This window comes from Crocuta crocuta, unplaced genomic scaffold (assembly GCF_008692635.1).
Source record: "Crocuta crocuta isolate KB4526 unplaced genomic scaffold, BGI_CrCroc_1.0 scaffold266, whole genome shotgun sequence".
In the NCBI taxonomy this organism is placed as follows: domain Eukaryota; kingdom Metazoa; phylum Chordata; class Mammalia; order Carnivora; family Hyaenidae; genus Crocuta; species Crocuta crocuta.
The window spans coordinates 8,808,599-8,832,903 of NW_027531005.1; the positions used below are offsets into that span (position 1 = coordinate 8,808,599).

The 24,305-nt window shown below is 36.2% G+C and overlaps 1 protein-coding gene and 1 pseudogene across 3 annotated transcripts in view; one reads left to right on the forward strand and one right to left on the reverse strand.

Annotated features, from left to right (window-relative positions):
- The window catches only part of GRM8 (glutamate metabotropic receptor 8), a 739,885-nt gene that overhangs the window by 695,336 nt on the left and 20,244 nt on the right, over positions 1-24,305 (forward strand). The window lies entirely within an intron of this gene.
- On the reverse strand, positions 15,637-16,012 carry LOC144237106 (ATP synthase F(0) complex subunit C2, mitochondrial pseudogene; annotated as a pseudogene).

Consider the following 24,305-nt stretch of genomic DNA (forward strand, 5'->3'; position numbering starts at 1 on the left):
GATGAATGGACTTAGAGGCTATGATGCTAAGTGAAATAAGTCAGTCAGACAAAAGCAATTACCATATGATTTCATTCATATGTGGAATTTAAGAAACAAAACAAAGAAAAAAAGGTGAAAAAAGACTTAAATATAGAGAACAAACTGATGGTTACCAGCAAGAAGTGTGGGGGGAAGAGTGAAATATGTAAAGGGGATTAAGAATACATTTATCTTGATGAGCACTGAGCAATGTATAGAATTGTTGAATCATATTCTATATCTGAAACTAATATAACACTGTATGTTAATTATACTTTAATTACAAAAGAGAAATAATTAAAAAAATTAAAATTTAAAAAGCAGCACAGCTATAAACCTGTGCTAATGCACATATCTGTTCATTTTCTCCCCACACAGAGGCTGCTGTGGGACTTTTTTAAACCGCTCAGAACCACCTTCTGGTAAAATCTGTTCTTCAGAGAAAGATGATCATTACTCTCTTAGCACATCCCTGTTAATTTTGTTGGTACATGCTACTCTTTTCTTTGCCTGGGAGAAACTTCACTCAATGCCTCTGAGCCAGTGTCTCTTCAGTCTTATGGTCACTGCTCTCCTCTGTGCCCCTCACTGCCCCTCTGCTTCAGCTCTGGCCTATCGCCATATGGCAGATCTTCTGTGTTTTATACCTGGGATATGGCCCCCGGTCTCTCCTGGTGTTAGTCTTACTGGTGCATTTTGTAACATAGCCTCTGGTTTCTTAAAGTCATATGCTTTTTAACCCCCTTTTTCTTGGGGAAGAGAGTGGATTTTATCATAGAACAATTTTATTAGGTGAAAATATCTTATCCACTTTCTAATAAAAAGAAAACAAACAAACAAACAAAAACCCTTAACAACCTTCTCCAGCAAATCAGTTAGCAAATAGAACTTCCGAATTCTTCCTTCTTCTCATACAGACTGGTGCCTTTTCAGACAAACTTTCCATTTATCCTAGCAAAAATATCTTAATGGATGTTAAGAAGTATTTCAGGCAGTATTCAAATGGATTTATCATGGGGCGCCTGGGTGGCTTAGTCGGTTGAGCGTCCGACTTTCGCTTAGGTCATGATCTCATGTTCGTGGGTTCGAGCCCTGCATCGGGCTCTGTGCTGACTGCCAGCTCAGAGCCTGGACCCTGTTTCAGTCTGTGACTCCCTCTCTCTCTGACCCTCCCCTGCTCACACTGTCTCTCTCTCTCTCTCCTAGAAATAATAAATTTAAAAAAAAAATTAAAAAAGCAAACAAACAAACAAAAACAAATGGATTTATCATTAAAATCATTCATTTGTGATTTTGGATTGTTTCTATTTTGACTTAACAGATATTCAGAATTCCAGTTTGTATGTCAGCTTTGCCAAGGAAAGGAGGTCCACCTGTCGGAATTACTCAGTTTTAAGATTTATATATAAAGTATACCTATCTATAAGCCTGTCTACATCTTGATCTATAAAATCAATGATTGCCCTATCATAAAACTTCCTAAGTTCAATATTGGTTAAATCTAATGTTTATGAAAATAATTTTATTTAGTTATATAAAATTAATTGCTAAGANAAGCTTCAGGAGACGGGGAACCTGGGTTGGAGGCTGGCTGTAAGATTCGCTGTGTGATGCTTGCTTTGTGCAAGTCAGCTATCCCCTTTGTAGCTCAAATTTCACCATGTATAAAATGTGAATAACAAGACCTGACTTGTTGGTTGTGTTAGTATTAAACTAAAAGAAGATAATGAATGTAAAGGTTTTAGTATTGTTCCTGGCACAAAAAAAGTACCTTATACATGTTAATTTGCAATTATTGTATTTTTAAGGCTTGTGGAGATCTGGCATAATTAATATGATACAATGAAAGAAAAACTAGTTTGTTTTATTACTCATCTCTGAAGTCAACCTATTTATTTATTTATTATTTATTAAAAAATTTCTTTTGATGAAAGCTCATGAGGGACAGAGAGAGGGGGTCAGAGGATTCAAAGCCTGCTATGCACTGACAGCAGCAGGCCTGATGTGGGGCTTGAACTCATGAACCTTGAGATCATGACCTGAGCTGAAGTCAGACACTCAACCGACTAAGCCACCCATGTGCCCCCAACTTCTGTATTTAGACATCAGTGCAAAAAGACAAACAAACAAGGAAGTGGGTCTTGTGGAAACATATATAATCTGTACACATGATTAAAATATTCTGAAATTTACTGGAGGCTAGACTACAAACAGAATCTTTTCATTTCCACTGATTTATTATCTTATATTTCTGAGGTTATTACCAACCATTATCTTATTTTATTCTTTCAATGGTCCTTCTGATTGTTAAGCTTATTCTACAAATAAGACATTTGTAGCTAAGGATACATAAAATAAACTGACCAAATGCTCATGGACTCTGTAGGAAAGTAATAATAATATTAGTTCACATATTCTTCATTTCCAGTTGACTCTTGTTTATATGATGCCCCATTACTTCTAACAGTGTGAAACTTTGTAAAAGTTATAAGTTCTGTACATTTACATTTACATACTTATAAACTGCAAGTTTTCTAAATTTGTGAGCAATCCCTTTCCTAAACTGAAGCTTCTTTAAAAAGCACATAAAGTATTTATGAAAATTTAAATGACAAACACCAATATTCATTCCATTGTGCTTGCCTGTAAAATGAAGATAATAGAAATGCACTATTTTAAGACTTGTTTCTTTTTGAACATTTATAATAGTGCTGAATTAAGTTTCAGTAAAATAAAACAAAAAGATGGACTACATTGAGAAAATTGTCTAGGGTCTATGGAGAGGGAAATTATGTTTCTTTGAAATGGTATATAATTTTGGGAAATGCATAAAATGGTACTAGTACTTATAGAGCAACACTTACTTTTGAACCCTCAAGATTAACTAATCTGGTTAGAAACTTCCAACCTCAGATCTCACAGTGGATAGGATAAACATAGATTTAAAAAAAATATATCCTTAATCTTAATCATTTGAAGTATTATTTCCAAGGGTGTTGCATAGAGGAATTATTCAATTTATATTTGTGACTACTAACAAAATTGGTGTTGAATAAAATAAACAGTATAACTTTGGATTTGAATGGTCCAAAGGTACCCACATCCTAGTCTGATTATACATTAGCTATGCGGCTTTGGGCAGGTTAATCTTTCTAAAACATCATTTCCTTATCTTTAAAATGAGGACTCTATGAGCATTCCTCCAGGGTTAGATGTCATCTGTATGAAGATTCTGGAATGTAGTGCATGTTTCATAAAAGATGGTGATTGTCAGAGTGTAGATTTCCCTGAGAGCAGAACCTGAGACCAAGACTTGAGTGCAGGCAGTTTATTTGAGAAGAAATACCAGGGAGTATAGGAATGAAGGAACATGGTGATTGAGGCAGGCAAGTGAGCGAGGTAGAGTATGTGTAGAGTCCATGAGGACCCATTCCCACTAAGACCTCTGAAAGTGCAAACTACCTCTCCTACTTATCCATTTGCATAAAGGAAAGGCCAGAGCATTTGTCCCCTGGCATAGTTCATATTCTCTAAGGATCTTTTCTTCACCCCAACTTCATTTTAAGAACTGTCACATCCTTATCCTNCAGAAAGAGAGGGAGACACAGAATCCGAAGCAGGTTCCAGGCTCTGAGCTGTCAGCACACAGACCAACGCAGGGCTCAAACTCATGAACTATGAGATCATGACCTGAGCCAAAGTCGGACGCCCAACCAACTGAGCCACCGAGACACCCTTGACTTTCCAAGATTTTATGTACAAGATGGAAGACTTTATTCAACAGAATCCTGCTGTCATCTTCAAGAGGACAGCAGTCAGAATGGGAGAAAATGCTCTTAGCAGGGACCTGGCTGAACTGAAAGGGTGATCACTTTAGGGAATTTGAGTACAAGTTTCTTTTGAGAAAGTGGACACAGAATATTTTTAGAGAGAGCTGAGGGTTGCAGAGGATGAGGGTTAAACCTTAAAGGAGAAAAGATAAATATGATGATTTTTATCATATCTTTGTATGTGGTGCTCTATATAAATCTGCATTATCTCTTCAGAGCCTTGTCATTCCTGAAAGCTTTCAAAGTTACACTGCTACCACTGGACCATAAAGGCTATCTGCTTTATACAGGTTATGTGTGAGATGCGTGCACATGTATTTCTTTTTTTGTTTTTTTAATATTTTTATTTATTTCTAGGAGAGAGAGAGAGAGAGACAGAGTGAGCAGGGGAGGGTCAGAGAGAGGGGGAGATACAGACTCTGAAATAGGCTCCAGGCTCTGAGCTGGCAGTCAGCACAGAGCCCGACGCTGGGCTCGTGGGAACCACGAGATCATGACCTAAGCGAAAGTCGGACGCTTAACCGACTAAGCCACCCAGGCGCCCCGTGCACATGTATTTCTTAACGAATATTCAAGTTGCCTTCGAACTAGAGTATTGTGTACCTCAGCTACTTTTGGATTGAACACTCAAAGATATCTCATTGATGTGTCAAGTCTTCCTAATGGTCACACTGTGCATCTAGTCATCTTATACCTGATACTAATTTGCAATTAATGTGGAAGTCTCAGGATAATAGTTAACATCAAAAGATTGAATTTGAATGCTATTTTGCTTATAGTAGCATTCTTATAAAAATCCTTATAAAAATTCTTATAAAATTTCTCATTTAAATATCAGAGTAAAGGGACGCGTTTTGTTGTTAAAGATACTGGAACCCAAGTTTTGTGGCTTTCTAAGTCCATATGATTTCCTCAGTCCATTCTGTGTAGACTCTTAAATGTAGATTTTCTATCTCCCAGCAAAGTTTTCTTTCTACCATTCATAGCTATGTTATCATAATATTTGTATGCTATATGCTGCACATCACTTTATAAATTGATATTCCATATTTGCTAAGTACATCTTTGATATTTCTTGATTACCCAAAGAACAATTATTTATTTCAAAAATAATTTATATTAAATTTTTTTTGCATAAATACATTTACATACATAGAGGCATATATGTATTTGTGATCTACTCTAAAATATTGACTTATAGAATTCAAAATATTATTAATATCATTATTTATTATATGCTCAACTCTAGGCTGAGTACTATAATAAAGTAGGAGGAGTAATAAAGTGTCTAGAATGAGATCTAGACATATAGATACATGAAGGGATTTATTATAGGAATTACCTAACCCAATTATGGAGACTGAGAAGTCCCGTGATCTTCTATCTATAAGCTGGAGAACCAGAAAGGTCAGTTCCAATCCAAAGAACGGGGGGGGCAGGGGGGGGCACTGGCATAAGCCTGAGTATAACCCAAGAATTGAGGGTTTGGGAGGACAGGGTGGAATAAGTCCTGGTCTAAATTCTTAGGCCCAAGAATCAGGAGCAGTGATGTCCAAGGGCAAGAGGAGATAGATGTCCCAGCTTGAGCAAAGATGTAAAACTCGTAGTTCCTCTGCCTTTTCATTCTATTCAGGCCCTAAATATATTCCATCATGCCCACCCACATTGGTGAGGGGCATCTTCTTTACATGGTTTGCCGATTCAAATGCCAATCTCTCCCAGATGCACACTCACAGACACACCCCAAAATAATGTTTTGCTAGCTATCTGATCATCCCTTAGCCAGTCAAGTTGATACATAAAATTAATCCCAGCATACAATTTGTCTAATCCAATAATATAGAAATATGTTAAGAAATGTGGAATGGAAATGAATTAGACTAGATGTTGAAAGGTGGAAAGGTTTACATATGATGAAGACTGGGAAAGGACATGGAATTAAGAAGTGAGAAAAAGGGTTATTTTTCAAAAGTGATAAAATTGGTTTAATTCAACGGTAGAGTGGAACCAGACTCCCACATGAGGCTTTGGCAGAACATTTTTCCAAGTGTGGCCTGAGGACACCTAGGGATCCCCCAAAATATTTTACGTATCTGTGAAGTAAAAACTATTCTTATAATAATACTAAAATATCCTTTGTCTTTTTCACTGGGTTGACCTTTGCACTATTGATGCAAAAGCATTTGTGGGTAAAAGTGTTCATTCCTTAACATGAATCAAGGCACTGACACCAAAACTGTGCTATCAGTCATTATATTCTTTGCCACCATGCACTCACATTTAGGGAGGGACAAAACAACCTCAGTCGGTTGCTATTGATGACGCAGTCAGAATTCCTAATTTCATTAAATCTTGACTTACCAGATTTCTACGTGACAAAAAAAGAAGCACTTCTAAACTTCCAAAGTTGGATGCTTGTCTCAAGATAAAATTCTTATGAGATTGGATTGCAAGCAGAACTAGCTGCTTTTTCATGGACTGCCATTTTTCCTTGGAAAAAATGGCTGACAGATAAATTATGGTTATTCAAACTTGGGTATATGGCAGATATTTCCTTGAAAATGAATGGAGTAGGCTTGTCACTTAAAATGACTGACGGCATTTGTTGCCAATGATAACATTTGAGCTTTCAAGCAAAAAGTAGAATTTTGGAAAACATGTACTACCGCAGTGAGCTTGATAGCTTTTCAATTCATAAAGAATTTTCTGATGAAATAAATGGTGATGTTAACAAATGTAATTTTTAATAATGTATAATGAAATGTGTCAAAATGAAAGAGTAGTATAGCTTGGCGAACAAATTTTTTACCCAATAATAAGTACACAATTTTACAAAATCATACAGGGATGAGATCCATTCAAAGTGCAAAATAGACCAATGGATTTTAATATAATAGTATATGGAAAGTTTATTGACATTGTTTCAGATTCTGCATTACAAGTGGCCTTTAAGAAACTACTATGGTTGAGTAATAGGGTAATATCAAAGAAGAATATCAATAATTATCTGTAAAGGTTATTAAAATACTCCTCCATTTTCCAACTATATTATCTATGTGAGACTGATTTCTCTTTATATACTTTAAATGAAACAACATAGAACCATAGACAGCATATAGAAGAAAATAGAATCCAGTCTTCTAATAAGCCAGGAATTAAAGCTATTTGCAAAAATGGAAAACAAAAGAAAACAAAATGCCACTGCTCAATGGTTTTAAATAAATACACAAATAAAGAAATTTATTTGTGTATTTATTTATTATATTTTGAATACATATTTTAAAAGTGTGTTTACTTTTGAAACATAATGGGCTAAGCATTTTTTTAAAACTTCATACATACATATTCTTTTAAATTTCTAATTTCAAATACTGTAAATATTGACAGATAGAAGTCACATAAACAAAAGCACTTAGGTACCCTCAATAATTTGTAAGAGTTTGAAATCTTGAGTCCAAAAGGGTTGAGAATTGCTGCTTTGGCAGAAAGGTAACCATGAGAGATTTTTGAAACTTCAGTTTTGTCTTCTTACACCCAGCCTTTATACTTCAGTAGAGAGTTGTGGTTTTAATTCCTTTTTAAATCTCCTTAAAGACCAAGCTCTTTAACATTCAACATTTCATATAAAAGCCCCGATGAAAATCCCTTAGCTTTCTTCCCCAGGCACCACTAACCATTTCGTGTATTACAATCACTTACGGAGATCAAGGGCAAACCCTGCTATGCTATTACACACCCTCGTGCCTTTGCTCCTCTTCTTCCCCTTGCCTGGAAAACTCTTCATTTTCCCCCCTTCCTATATTTAACTTGTCTATCAAGATCTATTTTGGGCACATCTCCTTCAGGAAAATGTAACTTAACTCCCAATCAGGGCTCTGTGCTATTTCTTTGTGCTTCTATATCTCAATTTTAGCATTTAGCATATTACTATGACATTTTTGCTTCTGTACCTGTTTTCTCTTGTGATTAATAAAGTTCTTGAGGACACACATCTGTGGCTAATACATGGCTGTCACTTAAAAATGCTTGCTTGCTTTAAATTTTCTTGCTTAATAATGCTTACTAAATGAAAATAAATTATGGCTTTAAAATGATATAATAAAATGCTTAAATTAGGAGAGTTAATCTGGTAACACTTCAAAATGGTTTTAAGTCAAGAAGGTCAACAATACGACTTAAGAACGATTTTGAGAAACAAAGTATATAAATCAAACTTTCTTTTTCTCCTTGTTGACATGTAGGTTAAGTAACTAAGTTTTGTAAATAAACCTTTAACAATATATTCATGCAAACACAACTTTACTCAGCTTTCCAAAGAAGGAAGCAATTATTTAATTTTTAAAATTAAAAAAAAATTTAATGTTTATTTATTTTTGAGAGAGAGAGAGGGAGAGACAGAGCATGAGCAGGGGAGAGACAGAGAGAGAGGGAGACAGAGAGAGAAAGAACCTGAAGCAGGCTCCAGGCTCTGAGGCATCAGCATAGAGCCTGACGTGTGGCTCAAACTCACAAACTGTGAGGTCATGACCTGAGCCTAAGTCGGATGCTTAACCGACAAAGTCGGATGCTTAACCAACTGATATTTATTTTATTTATTTATTTATTTTTTATTTCTAGGAGAGAGAGAGACAGCGTGAGCAGGGGAGGGTCAGAGAGAGAGGGAGTGACAGACTCTGAAACAGGCTCCAGGCTCTGAGCTGGCAGTCAGCACAGAGCCCGACGCGGGGCTCGAACCCAGAACCGCGAGATCATGATCTAAGCGAAAGTCGGACGCTTAACCGACTTAGCCACCCAGCCGCCCCAACCAACTGATATTTTTAATAACACATTTATTTTACAAAGGCCAACTCTGACATTTTAAGGTCATTATTGCAAATTTGATTTCATGAAAATCTGTTCAGGAGTTTTTAAGAGAATACCAATCATACTGACTTGTTATAGGGATCATGACTTTTTCTCAGCCACTATGCTAATGTTAAATTAATGAACAAGCTAAACTTAATTTCTTGTTTGAATTAAATGTGGTCTTTAAATAGTAGTTACATTTTACAAAGAGCACTTTCTAAGAAATGTGCTCAGCGACCTACAATGACCCAACTGTAAATTTATCTGGACACAGAAAAGACATTTGACTACAGGACTGATAGATAAGTACTTACCATTAATATTTCTACACATTAATGCCATTGAACAGCATGCAAGGGGTGACAGGGACTTGTTTGATGGCTTTTCCAGGTGTCTTCCTATTTAAACTAATAGCTTAAGCTAATAGCCTTCGTCATCGTGAAGGCCGATTAGCATACTGCCTGGGTTGAGTTTCCTCAGCTTTCTTGCCAAGGGCTGCCCTGCTGTTGCTCCATCATTGGGGTAACCAGCTGTTGCTTATTTAAAGCCTCCATCACTTTGTATGACAGAGTAACTTCATTATGCCCTGCTTTGGAGATGTTAAATGAAATTATCTTCAAAACAAGTGCACTTCATTTAATATTTTTCTCCATCAAGTACTTGAACTGTGACATTTACGTCATAAGCACTAAGTAAGCAAACACTTTATAAATTGAGGCCTTCAGATAGAGTAATTATCAATTATCGTTGAGGCAGAGCTTGCGCTAAAGTACCTGAGATAAAAATTGTGGTGGCTGATCCTCAGGTCTGTATAAAAGGGCTTGGGAAAAAGGAAAATTTGATAAACAGATAATGAGCTGCAGTTATCTACACCATGACCCAAATTTTGTTTTTTAGATTTGGGATAGGGTCACACCTGTGGTTGTTGTAATCCCTTCAGTGGATCAGGAAGTCTGTTGAGGATGAAGATGAAGGGTCAGCTAAGGATTAAATTGTATACAGGTTTTGAATGGCTCCTTTGATTCTGTTTAGTTGGAGGACATTTCACTTGGGAATGTGGAAAAGAGAATATTCCAAATTGTCTTAGGAGAGCAACTGATACTGATTGATTAAATGTGTTCGACGTTGCTGAGAGAGAAGGACTGAGCGATGGTCATTTGGATTTGGCAACATGGAGGTAAACACAAAGTGGAGTTTTCATAGAGCCTGATTGGAATGGGTTCAACAGAGATTGGGAGAAAGGCACTTGGATTCAGCAAATAGAGATAACAATTTCACTGAATTTCACTCTAAAATGGTAAAATAAATATTTTTAATGGTTGGGAATTAGAAAGGGGAAATTATCAGAAGTGCTGTCCTTTAACAGGCAAAAGAGATGGAATCTGGCTCACAAATGGTAAGTTGGCCTTAGATCGTAACAAGAGAAAGACAGAAATAATTATTACAGAAGCCAGTAGATTCCGAATGTGGTTTAGAAGTATGTGGCTGTTCTCTGTCTTTTCTGCTTTCTCAGTGAAATAAGGACTAGCTATCAGATAAAGGTGAGAAGAGTGGGTATTGCAGTTTTGAGGAAGGAGATGTAAATTAGCCATGTTCTTAAGGAGCAGGGCAGTGATTTCATGACAATCTAATAGCATCGAAGGAGGCCCATTTGAAGGGCAGTGAGTTCTATTTAAACAGGCTTAAGATTCAGTTTTCTGGAACGAGCAATGACAGGAGAGAGGAATAAGGGAGTGGAGGATGTTTGCAAAGCAATGTTTTTAATGGCAGTCAGTGCAATGTAAGACAAAAAAGAAAGGACTAGAGAAATGTGAGAGGATTTAAACATTAGTATAGTGTTGGAAAGAATCAGGTTGAAGAATGATTAGCACTGGTACAGAAGGAAGAAGCTGAAAAAGTCAGACGGTGGTCAGAGCTTAGGATGCTGTAAGGATGAGAGTTGGGGAAACGTAAATTATTACTAAGACAAATGGGATGAAGAGCACAATTATTGTGAGTAAGGAATGCAAGAAACTGAGAAGCCATGGAATTGGACCAGTGTAGATTTAGATACTGATATCGACAATGGAGAAAGAGAAATAATTTGTCTGATAAATCCTCAATATTACATAAATGGTACCTTGTCTCCTTTCTTGTTATTCAACATTTTTATTCTGTTTGTAGCAGTTGTCTCTGATTTTAGGCATGTGACATGGGCAGATATTGAAATTTTATGGTCAATACCACATATCCAAAATATCCTACAGCACTTTATGGTCTTTACGGTTTATGAGACAATTTCACATGCATTATCTCATTTTATTTTCATGGTTATCTAGTGAGGCAATTAGAGATGGTATTGTTCTAACAGTTTATAGATGAGGAAATTGAAGTTTGATGATATTAAATCATTTGCCAAAGTTGGTATGTCTAGAAACGACAGATTTTCCTTGGGAATATATTCCACATTGATATGTTTTAAGAGTGTTCAGTGGAAGAAATTTATTAAGTATCAAAACCAAATATAGGTATCTCAAACTTTGATGTTTTTATAAAAGCCTTGCCTTTGCATGTACAGTTTTACACAATGAGAATTTATGATAAGAAAATGTATTATTTTTAAATTCTAAGATGCATTTTAGTTGGGTGATAAAATACTTTGATATTTCTTTTTCTGTCCTTTCCTTAAGATGCCTTGGTTATTATAAGGCAATATGGTATTAAGAATGTACATGTTACTTAACAGCTGCTACACTAACTATTCTTATGAATATAGATATAAAAGTAAGTAAAATACTGAAAGCAGCAATTCAACAGAACATTAAAACACTTTCAAATTGAGAAATAATAAATATACCAGGTTATCTAATTAATTGGCCAAATCATAAAAGCCTTAGGGCACCTGGGTGGCTCAGTCGGTTAAGCATCTGACTTCGGCTCAGGTCATGATTTCCACTTTGGCACCATGGTCATGGTGGGTTCAAGCCCCACATCGGGCTCTGTGCTGACAACTTAGAGCCTGGAGCCTGTTTCGGATTCTGTGTGTGTGTCTCTCTCTCTCTTTCTCTCTCTCTGCCCATGCCCTGTGGTGCACTGTGTACCTCTGTCTTTCAAAAATAAATAAACGTTAAAAAACTAAAAAAAAAAAATAAAAGTCTTAAGATCCTATCAGTGGATCATGCCAAACAAACAAAACAAAACAAACAAAAAACAAACCATGAAACTCTCACTACCTGTTATTTTTTAAAAGAAAAATATCTTTGAGAAAAATAATAATAGAGAAATGTTCCCATTTTATAATGAAGTGTATGTATCTTAAAGATTTAGCATCATTCATAATGATGAGATTCCAGAGGGATTCTTTTTAAAATCATCAACAAAAGAAGGATGTTTATTTACATCAGTTTTACCTAGAATTTGTCCAGAAATTTAGGCTACTGCAATTAGATATGAAACAAAATTAAGAGTCTTAGCTTGACAAGGAAGAGGCAAAAGTATCTTTTTTCCAGCTACCATATCCCTAGGATATCAAAAGACATCAAATAAATGCTTCTTACATTAATAAGAAATTTTAGGGCACAATATAATGACATTACAAATAGCAACAACAACAAAAAAAATCAACATCTTTCTTCTGTCCTACCAGGTAGAAATGTAATGGGTAAAAATAATACCCTATTTATGATGGAATCAAATCAACTCCAAGAATAATCCTAGCAAGAAAACATAATATAATAAAATATAATTTATAATAAAAAATATAATATAGAATAATAATTCTAACAAGAAAATTACAGGATTCTGTTCAAAGACTGAAAACAAGATTTGAATAAAGTATGAATTCTGTAAACAGGAAGACAGAAAAAGTGTAAAAAATGCCAATTCTTAAGTTAACCAAAATTCATTAAAATCAATATCCTGTAACTTAACAGCATTGTTATCAAATTAAGAATAGGAGCTTAAACTTTCTTGGGGACGTCCGGGTGGCTTAGTCGGCTAAGCACCTAACTGTGGCTCGGATCATGATCTCACGGTATTTTCAGTTCAAACCCAGCATCGAGCTTTGTGCTGACAGCTCAGAGCCTGGAGCCTACTTCAGATTCTGTGTCTCCCTCTCTCTCTACTCTTCCCCTACTTGCACTGTCTCTTTATCAAAAATAAATAAACATTTAAAAAATTTTAAAAAGAAAAAAGCCTTATTAATCTGATAGTAAATAGTTTAAAATGCAGCAAAAATCCTGCTTAATGGTGAATTACTGAAAATTTCCTTCCTGAATTTGGGGGGAAAAACAAAGATACCCATTATCCCTATTACTCAGTGTCATGTTCGTATTCTTATCCAGTGTAAGACACCAAGACAGACAAATAAAAGGCATAAGGTTTCAAAAAGAAAAAAACTTAGGGCACCTGGGTGGCTCAGTCGGTTAAGTGTCCAACTTCGGCTCAGGTCATGATCTCACGGTTCGTGGGTTCGAGCCCTACATCGGGCTCTTTGCTAACAGCCAGCTCAGAGCCTGGAGCCTGTTTCATATTCTGTATCTCCCTCTCTCTCTGACCCTCCCCTGCTCACGCTGTTTCTCTCTCAGAAATAAACAACATTAAAAAAAGGAAAAACTTTCATTATTTACTGATGACATGAATTGTGAATATAGATCTTCTAAAAGACTCTACAGCTAAGTTGTTAGAATTAATAAGTAAATTTAACAAGGTCACTGGATATAAATCAACATATATAATTAATTGTATTTCTATATAGAAAATGAACACATAAAAATGAAATTTTATAAAGAAATCATTTCTAATAACACAAATATCAAATACCTAGAAATAAATCTGACAAAATAAGCACATGATCTCTATACTAAAACTACTAAATAATATGGAAATATATTAATAAGAGGACCCAAATGAATGGAAGTATATAAAATATTCCTGAATGGCAAGACTTAATTTTGCAAAGATATCAAATATGCAAATTGATCTATATACTAATGCAAACCCAATCAAAATTGCACTAGGTGCATGTGCATGTATGTGTGTGTGTATGAAAATTGATATGGAATTATAAAGGACAAAGGGTATCCAAGGATATTATCATCTATTTATCACCATCTATCCATTTACCTGTCTATCCATCATCTACTTATTATCTATCTAATCTTAGAAGTTGGTTCTGCTTCTCTGATTGAATCCTGACTGATATGATCTACAAATATTTTTGTCTAAATAAATCCATTCTAGTAGTAATTCTAATGAAATGTTATGTTCAAAGTAAAAATACCTAAGCAAAAGATATCCATAAAGATGTGGAGGAGGTAGAAAATATGTAGTAAGCAGGAAAAAGTAAATAAAAATAAAATAAAATAAAATAAACTATGTGGTAAGCATGAGATAAACGAGCGACTAAAAGTTCAGCCTTTGAAATATGGATAAGGAGTGATGAGGAATGTAACTTTAGATAATATGGTCCCAAATTAGAAACAAAAATCTAAATATATAACACCAGGATATTAATTTTATTTGTTGTCAATAGGATTGAAATTATGCAGCTATTAAAATGTGATTAAGAAACATGGATATTATCTAAGAAGTGCTTTTGAATGTCTGTGGCCAAATACTTAATATTTGCAGTATTCTAATTAGGTAAAATGTATGTTCATTTAAGTATAATATAAAACAATTTATCATATATAATGTAACAACTGAAAGTTTTTGTTAAAAATGAGTTAACTTTCTAAAAGGGAAATTAGCTTCCTATCAAGATCACAATTTCCTTAAATAAAAAGAAAATTTATGGTAAGAAATTGTCAGTCTTTTGACACAACAAAATTCACTAAAAACTGCACATTGTAGAACTGAGTTATCAATGGACTGAATGCATATAATGTATAGTTTTTTTGAAGTAAGATAAAGTTTATAAAGAATTTCTTTTTGACCTTGTGTAAATACATTGATAAATGCAAACTAGTGTTCAAAAGGGTTGCAAAATCAACAATAAATAGTCCATAAGCATATATTTGTCCATAAGCATATAATAGTCCATAAACAAATATTGAAGAGTTATTCAATTATTATGTTCCTAAATTAAAAAAACAGCAACTATGAGTTTTAAGATTTTACTTTCTAATTCATTAAGATAATCCCTATTTCAGAGACAGGAGTAATTCTCTATGAGGGTAATTAGCTTTATTCATTGTCATGTTCGAAGAGTCATGCAAGCCCCAATACAATAATATTTCTATAAATTTGTCTGGTTAAAAAGGGATATGGCTTACTTAGTTCACCTCATCCACTTCCTCAGTGGCAAGAGGGAGCTACTAAAAGGTGATCTCATTTGTATCCTTTCATTAGTTATTCTCTTTGTTGTTTTTAATAAAACACACACATATATACTCATGCACCTGCAAAATGAAGGGCATATATCCTTTGTTTAGTTTCTCCTTTGTTTAGTTTGTAAAAACAATTTATACACAGTGTGAAACATTTTAAAAACTTAGACCAAAAACCCAGAGGGAAATATTACCCATGATTCCATTGCCCATGAATAGTCAGGGCTAATGTTTTGATTTATTTCTTTCTAACCTTGGTCTTAGAGACAAATGTCTTGGGATGGTAGCATAGATGCAGATCTGTCTCAACATATATTATTCTTTAAATTATTGTTTCCCATAGCTGTGCCATTATTTACCTGTTCATTCTATTTTTTAGTCATTGAGTTATGTTATTTAACATTTTTAAAAATAATTATTAGTAATCATCTTTGCAAATAAATCTTTGTTCACATATATGATTTTGTTTATTTTATTTTGTTTTTTCTTATTGATACAGTATTTATTTGTCTTCCCTCTCTCAAACCTTGAGCCAACCACATTCCCAAGCTGCCTGGGGAGGTATGGGAAAAGGAGCATACAGGGCAGATGAGACACTGGAGAAAGGCCTATTAGAAGTGGAGACAGTTCTGTCACATGAGGAAGAGGAAGAGAAAGGCCAACATCAGGCAGAAGAGTCCCATGGCCTCCGGGAGGGCAAAGCCCAGAATGGTGTAGGAGAAGAGCTGCTGCCTGAGAGAGCGGTTTCTGGCATAACCAACAATGAGGCTCCCAAACACAGTCCCGGGTCCAGCCCAAAGCCAGCCACCCCTACCATGGCAGCCCTTGCCCCAGTGCACGTGGCTGCTCTGTTGTGCCCTTGAAATGGCGCTGGTTCGGAAACTGCGGCTGGAAATAGTGAGGTCAGGGGGCGTGGGGCCGCCAAACTGCAGACAGTGATGGGCTCAGCAGCTGAGAGGGGCTCCTGACCAAGAAGGGGGCGGAGACTAACTTTGCACAGGGGGACATTTTCAGGGGATGAGGGGCTGTGGCCGGACAGCTGCTCCAGGTGCAGAGAAGACAGAGAGGGGTGGGGAGGGAGGGGGCAGGAAAAGCAAAGATGATTTCATTTTAAATAGACTGTATTCCTAATGAGAGATTACTGTCTTGATAACAATAAAGAACAAGTTAATATTTTTCATTTTTCCTGATATTTTAACTATTGATGGTAGCAACTTTTCTTAGCAAGAAATGGGTTAGTTTACCTTATTTGATTATCAATTTTCTTTTATGTTTTTCCCTTGAATCCAATGGTTTTATAGAACTTATGAAACTTTGCTCCTTTTCCTTTTTTAGAGCCATACAATCCACTGATCTGGTCAAAGGGATCCCACCTGTGTCCTCATTAGCCCTATGACCTTGGACAAGTGTCCTAACACTCTGCACCTCATTTCTTCATCTGTGCAGTGTTTATAAACATTGTACCTGCTTCAGAGAGCTGTGAGAATTCATATAAGGCAAGAAGGCATTAGAAGTGCTTAGAAGAGCCTGGCATGTAATAAACACTATTATAAATATTTACATTATCCTAGGTTTGAGGGAACTCCCTCCCTTCTAGTACTCTCTTTGGTTTTGTTCCAGTTAGTAAGGCGTGCTTTCTGCACCCTGACTAGAGTTTTCTGAGTTCCCAACTGGATCATGATTTCCGCAGGATGACCTGATCTTTACCTCTAATTATCTCTTTGGCTTGGTTGTATTGTTTCAGTCTTACGGCCCCTGATTAACCCTTTGTGAAAGCCAGATGTTCCTAAACTCCTTATATTTGACAGAAAAGCTGAATGCAGAAATACTTGAGGGAATATCGGTACTGAATAATATTAACTTTCAACCATTGTATGTTATTTCAGTATTTTCAGTATGCTTTTTATACAGTATACATAATCAACCCTGTTAGCTTATCAGGTCAGGAATAATTTTTTCTGTTTTACGTGTGAAAAGAGACTCATAGAAGTTAATTTACTGGCTCGGAGTTATATCTGTTAAAAGACAGATATGATTTACACACATTTAACTTTGGCCTTCTGACCTCCTTCATAGGATGACCTTTCAATTGCACCAGATTGAGTCTCCAGAATATATTAGTTAGGCTTTGCTAGTGTATGCTGCTGTAATAAACAACTCAAAAAAAAAAAAAAGCAACAGTGGTTTATTTGTCACCCACATTGCTTGGTCAGCGATTTATAGTTGAACTGCTGAAGGACAGCTCCATCTGGAATGTACAATTCTCTTGGCGGAGAGAAGAGCAGGAACCAACCACTCAATGATGCTTTAAGCTTCTTCTGCTCAGGCATGATGTACATCGTATCTGTTCCTAACTCATTATTTAAAACTTATCACATGATGAACTTTGATAAAGATGAGATGGAGAAGGAAATCCTTCCCCAAGGAGTGGTTCAAAAATCATATGACAATAGTCAAAGCTGTGTAATCATTATGGGGAAGAGAGGAGTGAATAATTGAGGGCAATAATACTTAATTGAAGAGGATACAGAGGGAAGTCTTTGCAATAGAAACAAAGTATAAATGTAAAAAAAAGAATTAAGTTATAGACTTGGAAAAAGTTTACTGCCTGAGAGAAGATTTCTTGATGTTAATTCTGGAGCTTTTCTTTTTTTTTTTTTTTTTTTTTTTTTATNGAGGCAGTGTCAGATGTGGACTAGCTGAGGGAAAGAGGTCAGAAGAGAGAGCTGTACATCAGGCGCAGGTACTAAGCTGCTGACTCTGGAAATTTAGACGATTAATTTGATGGTCCAACTTCCTTTTGGAAGTGCTGAGTTATATAGGTTTACTTTCCTATAAACTTCCTCAGGTACTGAAACCTATATAAAGTGCCTGAAATGATTCTTCCTTGAAAATTTAATAGAAAACCTAACTTGGTTCTTTCTTTCCCTAACCAAAGAGTGAGGTCACTGAACCTAGGAATAAATTTCATGGCTTGGGATAATATTTGATACACTAGACACTTTGTTAGAACATGGTAATGATGTTCTCAAGGTCGATCGTTACAATCCGCCTGAGGATATTGTAAATTCATTTTTCTGACATAGCCATCAACAGTATTCTTCAGCTGGCTCAGCCATCACACATTAGCCAGAGGGGCTGACTAATCACTTGGTCAGTACAAATCCAGCATCTGTAGAGAAATAGCTCAGAGTGAATGTTCTGAGTACCCATTGTATTTCCCACTCACATAACAGTCTGAAGCTGTTTATGGTTTTCTGGCTGCTCTCTTCCATGTGGTGACTCAGGAACTCCTGTTTATTCAGTCTTACAGTTTTGCCGTCCCCCAGTTCCTCATTAACATAAATGCTCAGTCAGCGAAAGGGGCAAAGGCTGCGGAGAAAGTACACATACCTCTTGGTTTCTCGTAGTACATTCTCGAAAAACACTTTCATGGCATTTGTCCTTTATTTTCACGTTAAATTGGTTGGAAGCTAGTTGGAAGCCACACTGTTTCTAGTCAGAGTTGCCCCTGCCTGACCAGGAACTTCCCAGAAACAATTCCATAAAATAGGAGGAGGAGCACACATTTCGATACCTATACCATGCCCATTATCCCAATTAAAAATGTATGTTTTTTTCCAAAAATGTTCTCCTTGTTAAGCTACCATATTTATAACTTTGCCCTTAAAGTTTCTTGGTAGGGTAACAAAAGAAAAAAAAAAAGATACAAGACTCTTTTTTCCATAACATTGAAAGAAAGAGTACTCAGAGCTGTTTCCTCCAAGGCAATTAAAGGTTTCACTCGGGTGTAGTTATTTTGAAGTCTGGAGCATCAGTAGTTTGAACACATTTGGAAATCAGCCTATCAGGTTCACCAATGGGATAATTTGTCCACATAATTCTCTGTGCCTGCTCTTAGGAACACAGTTTTAATAAGAGCATCCAGATGGTCCTCCAACTTAAAAATAGTTTATGTTCCAAAATTCTGTTTATAATTGATTTGTGGTCTTTGAGATATTATTTTATACACACAATGGTACATATGACAATTGTCTTTATGCCATCCATAAAAGTTTATTTGATCTATCATCTAATAGGAATTTTGCAATGAAAACTATAGCAAATATTGTTGTTGTGATGTTGGTAATTAACATAAAACCCCACACGTGTAAAGTTGCTTTCTGAATATAAAATATTTAATTTAAAATGTTGACACTAGGGGCGCCTGGGTGGCTTAGTCGGTTAAGCGTCCGACTTTCGCTTAGGTCAAGATCTCGCGGTTCTGGGTTCGAGCCCCACGTTGGGCTCTGTGCTCACTGCCAGCTCAGAGCCTGGAGCCTGTTTCAGAGTCTGTATCTCCCTCTCTCTCTGACCCTCCCCTGCTCTCTCTCTCTCTCTCTCTCTCTCTCTCTCTCCCCTAGAAATAAATTAAAAAAATTTAAAAAAATAAAATGACACTATATTGTAAAAAACAGCTATTATAACTGTGCATACTGTATTTGACATTAGTTGGGTTTACTTTTTTATTATTTAGGAAAATACAAGTTATAGTACTTTATTACTTAGGAACCAAGTATTGTCACACTTGGAAAAGTCCACATTCTATTACAGTGAAGTATGATCATAATTAACAGCCTTGATTTTGAAACACTTGGAACAAGTCATAACCCGTTTTATCGCAAAAGATCCCTGTACACATTTACATTAATTCTGGTACCTTAATAGGCTGTCTGGCAAGCCATTTCCTTACAGAAACATGCATTATGAAAAAAGAGAGATGCCCATCCCTTCTGGGCATTAGCGACTTGTCACACCTGGGCATCAGCACTCACTTCACTGAAGCCTCTGATCACAACTCTATATTTATTCTAAGTGAAAAATGGAATGACTTAAAAAAATACAAGATAGGGGCGCCTGGGTGGCTTAGTCGGTTAAGCGTCCGACTTTCGCTTAGGTCATGATCTCGCGGTTCGTGGGTTCGAGCCCCGCGTCGGGCTCTGTGCTGACTGCCAGCTCAGAGCCTGAAGCCTGTTTCAGTCTGTGACTCCCTCTCTCTCTGACCCTCCCCTGCTCATGCTGTCTCTCTCTCTCTCTCCTAGAAATAAATAAAACATAAAAAAAAAATTTAAAAAAAAATACAAGATAATGTAAATAATCTTTTACCAAAAACCAATATATTAAACAAAAAGTATTTTTTACAGCTTTTATTCCAAGAAACTTAAAAGCTTCTGACTCTGATCATGAGTATGAGTGGCTGAGATGGATGAAGTACAACATCACTGCAAATGAGGAGGATAAGGAAAAAATCTAAGTAATATATCAGACATGTACATGAATGTAAATTTACCCAAAATAACTGCATTGATTGAGAATAGAGAGTAAGGTTGTGAGCCAGAGTGAGATCCTCCAATGACAGAGGGCAAATGATGCCAGGTATAGAAACAATATGAGAGAGGATACATGGTTGAATGTTATTATAGTTAATAAGACAAGATAGTTGAGGAAAAGGATGACTCTGTAATGATTCAGAAACAGCAAAGGGGAGTAAGGAATATCCTAACCTACTGTCTTCCCCAAGGGATATGGATCAAGGGAATAAAAACAACCATCACTTGAGAGATGAGGGGCAACAGTATTTTTTAGGAGGAGACAAGTTTCAGTTAAAGCCACAGGGTAGAGGCAGGGAGGAGAGGCTGGGCCTGTGGAGGACTTTGTTGTAGAATTGCACTACAGAGCACTCTAAACTTGGTTTACAGTTGAGCGTAGGGTAAAGAGCTGAGTGAGTTTCAAGAAAATTCCAGTATTCTGCTTGATGGTTCAGTAGAATATTTAATGTCAAAGTTCATTTTGGATGCTGACAATCAAGAGTAATCTGATGACTTTACTCTCAGCAAACAACATAGGCCCCCAGGAGAAGACTCAGATGCCAGTGAGTCAGGCCATTCAGGACCTAAGCAGTGGTCCAGTTGATCTGTGTGGAGTCAAAATGAATCATCTGCATGCAGCATATCAATGAAGCCAATTCTGGTAGTATGCTTTCTGGAAGGGGAGAAATTGGAGATGAATTCTGGGTTCAGTATCCCAGGAGAGTTATATGCTTGAGATTTCTGAGTGATTTTGGCTCTAGAATAGACTTTACGAATTTCTTGGTTCTAGCTCATAATTCACAATCTTGTTCTAACTTACATCATTTCCAGGACTACTCATAGGATAATATGAATGCCAAGAAATAGTCCTGGTGGCTGGTTGAAACTACTGTGCAAGGGACCTTAAGTAGTTTCTAGAAACTTCAATTTAAGTATATGCCTCTGCTAAGACTGGCAAGGCTTTTCAGCTTCAGTGGGATTGTAGAACAACCAAGCTCTCTTTAACACCATAGAATTTATGAAATAATCTGTAAGGAAGAGGAATTTTTACCTGTGATAGAAAATGTAAGCCTCTGAAAACATTCTCCACCTTTCACTGGTTGTTATTTGATACCCACAACTTCTTTAGGCTATGGTTGCTGGGTGTGTCGATGTCTCAGACCCATTTGAAATAATTCCCTCTTCCTGAAAGCTGTCATTACTAAAAATAACTGAGCTTCCAAGACGAGGTACTTAGTACCAATTTGTGTGCTCAGTACACAGTGAAGCAGATCACTGGTCTAATATTAGCAGCATGTCTTCACCATGGCTAGACACGAAGACTTGGGGAGGTCACCCTATGTATTGGTAAAGTTTTAATTCTCCTGAATTCTTCTGCCATCGTTGGCATTCAGGCAGATCCATGTGTCTGTGTCAGGCATGATACGAGATAGTAATACAAAGTAGAAAACAATATTAGGTCTGAAGTATTTCCTCCACAGAAATCTGTCTAGGGCGCCTGGGTGGCTCCTTTGTTTAAGCATCTGACTTCTGCTCAGGTCATGATCTCACAGTTTGTGAGTTCGAATCCTGCTTTGGGTAAACTCAAGCCCCACTATGGGTGAGTTCATGCCCTACTTCGGGTAAGCACAAGCTCCGCATCAGGTGAGCACGAGTCCCACTTCTGGTGAGCACGAACTCTGCTTTGGGTGAACTCAAGCCCTGGGTGACCCCTACTTCTCTCTCTCTCTCTCTCTCTCTCTCTCTCTCTCTCTCTCTCGTGCGCGCGCACACACACACACACACACACACACACACTGTTTTTCTCCCCTTGGCTCACTTGCACCACCCCCCCACCCTCAAAAAAAGTAAAGAAAAGAAGTCTGGCTACGTTGACATTCATCTGTATCTTTTGGAGGCATCACTTCTAGGAATAAGATTTCCCTGCACTGAAAGACACTTCTCTACGGACTATCTTAGAAATGGTGTGACATGATGAGGTCAGAACAGCCAGAACGTAGACACTGGGCATGTACATGACAAGAGTAGGTGAAAATATTGCTGGAGCAGAAGCCATGATCCCCGACTTATGGAAGATGCCATTCATCAGAGCTTGGAACACAGGGAAGGTTTTGAGTCTTTGAGGCTAAGTCCCACATGGAGTGATAACCCTTTCAGACAGGGCTACATTTATCCCTTCCCCAACTCACCCATCTTAGGGAGCATCTTAGTAAAGCAGCCAGTCTTAATCTTCAGGCTCTTCAGAGATAGTCCATGGATAAGGGGTGAGTCATGTCTTATCTCTCTTTTATGATAAAATATTACCAAATATGTCTTGGTTTTGTTGGTTATGTCTCCTGGCTTTAGTTCCTTATCTCATTCATTTCTTCTTTTATTTCAGATCACAGATATTTCCTTCCTTCTACATTTATTGAGTTTAATTTTTTTTTTCACTTTTACTAGTTTCACAGTTAATTTTAAGACTTAAGTATTTCCCAAGATTGTCATTTTAGTCTTTAAATTTTTCTGCAAGCATCGTTTAGGTGGCATCCCCAAGTTTCATATGTTCTGCTCTTATGATTATCCTTTTCTAAATAGCTCAGAATTTTCTTTGTAATGTAAGCTACTTACAGGACTGATACTTATTTTACAAACAAAATTGTCAGCTAATTATTAATTATAATTCTAATTTGATTGCTTTTTGAGGAGGACAAAGGTAACTTATATGTTTCTTGTATTTATTTGTGTTTTTTGGTAATCTAATGCTTTATCTTTCTCTGGGAAGAATAATGCAATTAAAATGGCAATTTTTTTACTGAAGTTATTTAAACTATTTTTAACCTAAATTTTTATGTTGTATATTTAAATTTAACTCTGAAAAGGTAAACTAAAGTCTCACATGATAATTATGGATTTGTCGATTTCTCCTTGTATCTCTACACATTGTGATAATGTATTGTTGGATATATAGGTAGGTAGACAGATGGACAGATCTTTGTATAATTTAAGATTTTATCTTAAATTTTATTTTGTTCTATATTAGTATTACTATTACATCTTTCCTTCTGCTTACATCTTTTTCTGGTACATCTTTTCCATTTAGTATATTTTTGGCCTTTATAAATAGTTTTCTCCTTATTAAAATAACATTTAAAATCTATTCTCATAAGCTCTGTTTTTTAAATGGGGAAGTAATCTGTATCATGAAAATTACTGATTTATATTTGCCAACTTATTTGATTTTATATTTATTATAGTCTCATGTTTCTGTTCTTTTTGTTTTCTGAAGTTTGGTTAACTGATCAAATTTTCTTTCTTTTCCATTTTGATGGTTCAGAAGTGTAGATCCTATTTTAATTTTTTCGAAGTCACCTTTAAATTTTAAACATATTTATTTATTTGCTTACTTACTTAATTATGCTAACAACACCTGACCCTAGTTAGTGGTCTGTTTTGTTGACTTTATGCCATGTCTTTCTCCTCCTGGTCTCCTGGTCAGCTTTGTGAGTAGTTCGTTATTTTTATAGTATTTCAAAGAATTTATGACTTGTTTATTGTTCTCTACTTTTCATTTTTGCATCTGTTGGTTTTATTTATTTATTTATTTATTTATTTATTTATTTATTTAGAGAGAGAGAGAGAGGGAGAGAGATAATGGGGGGTGGCAGAGAGAAAAGGAGAGAGAGAATACCAAGCCACTCTGCACCCAGCACAGAGACCAATGCTGGGCAAACTCATGAACTGAACCTTAAGGAGTTGGATGCTTAACTGACTGAGCCATGCAGGTGTGCCACCATCTGTTTTCTACTTCATTGATTTTTATCCTTCATTATTTTCTTCCTTTTATATTCATTAGATTTACTGTCTCTCTCTCTCTCTCTTTAATTTTGTCAGACAGATGCTTAAAGCACGATCTCTTTCTTTCTCTCTTTCTCTTTCTTTCTCTCTTTCTTTCTTTCTCTCTTTCTTTCTCT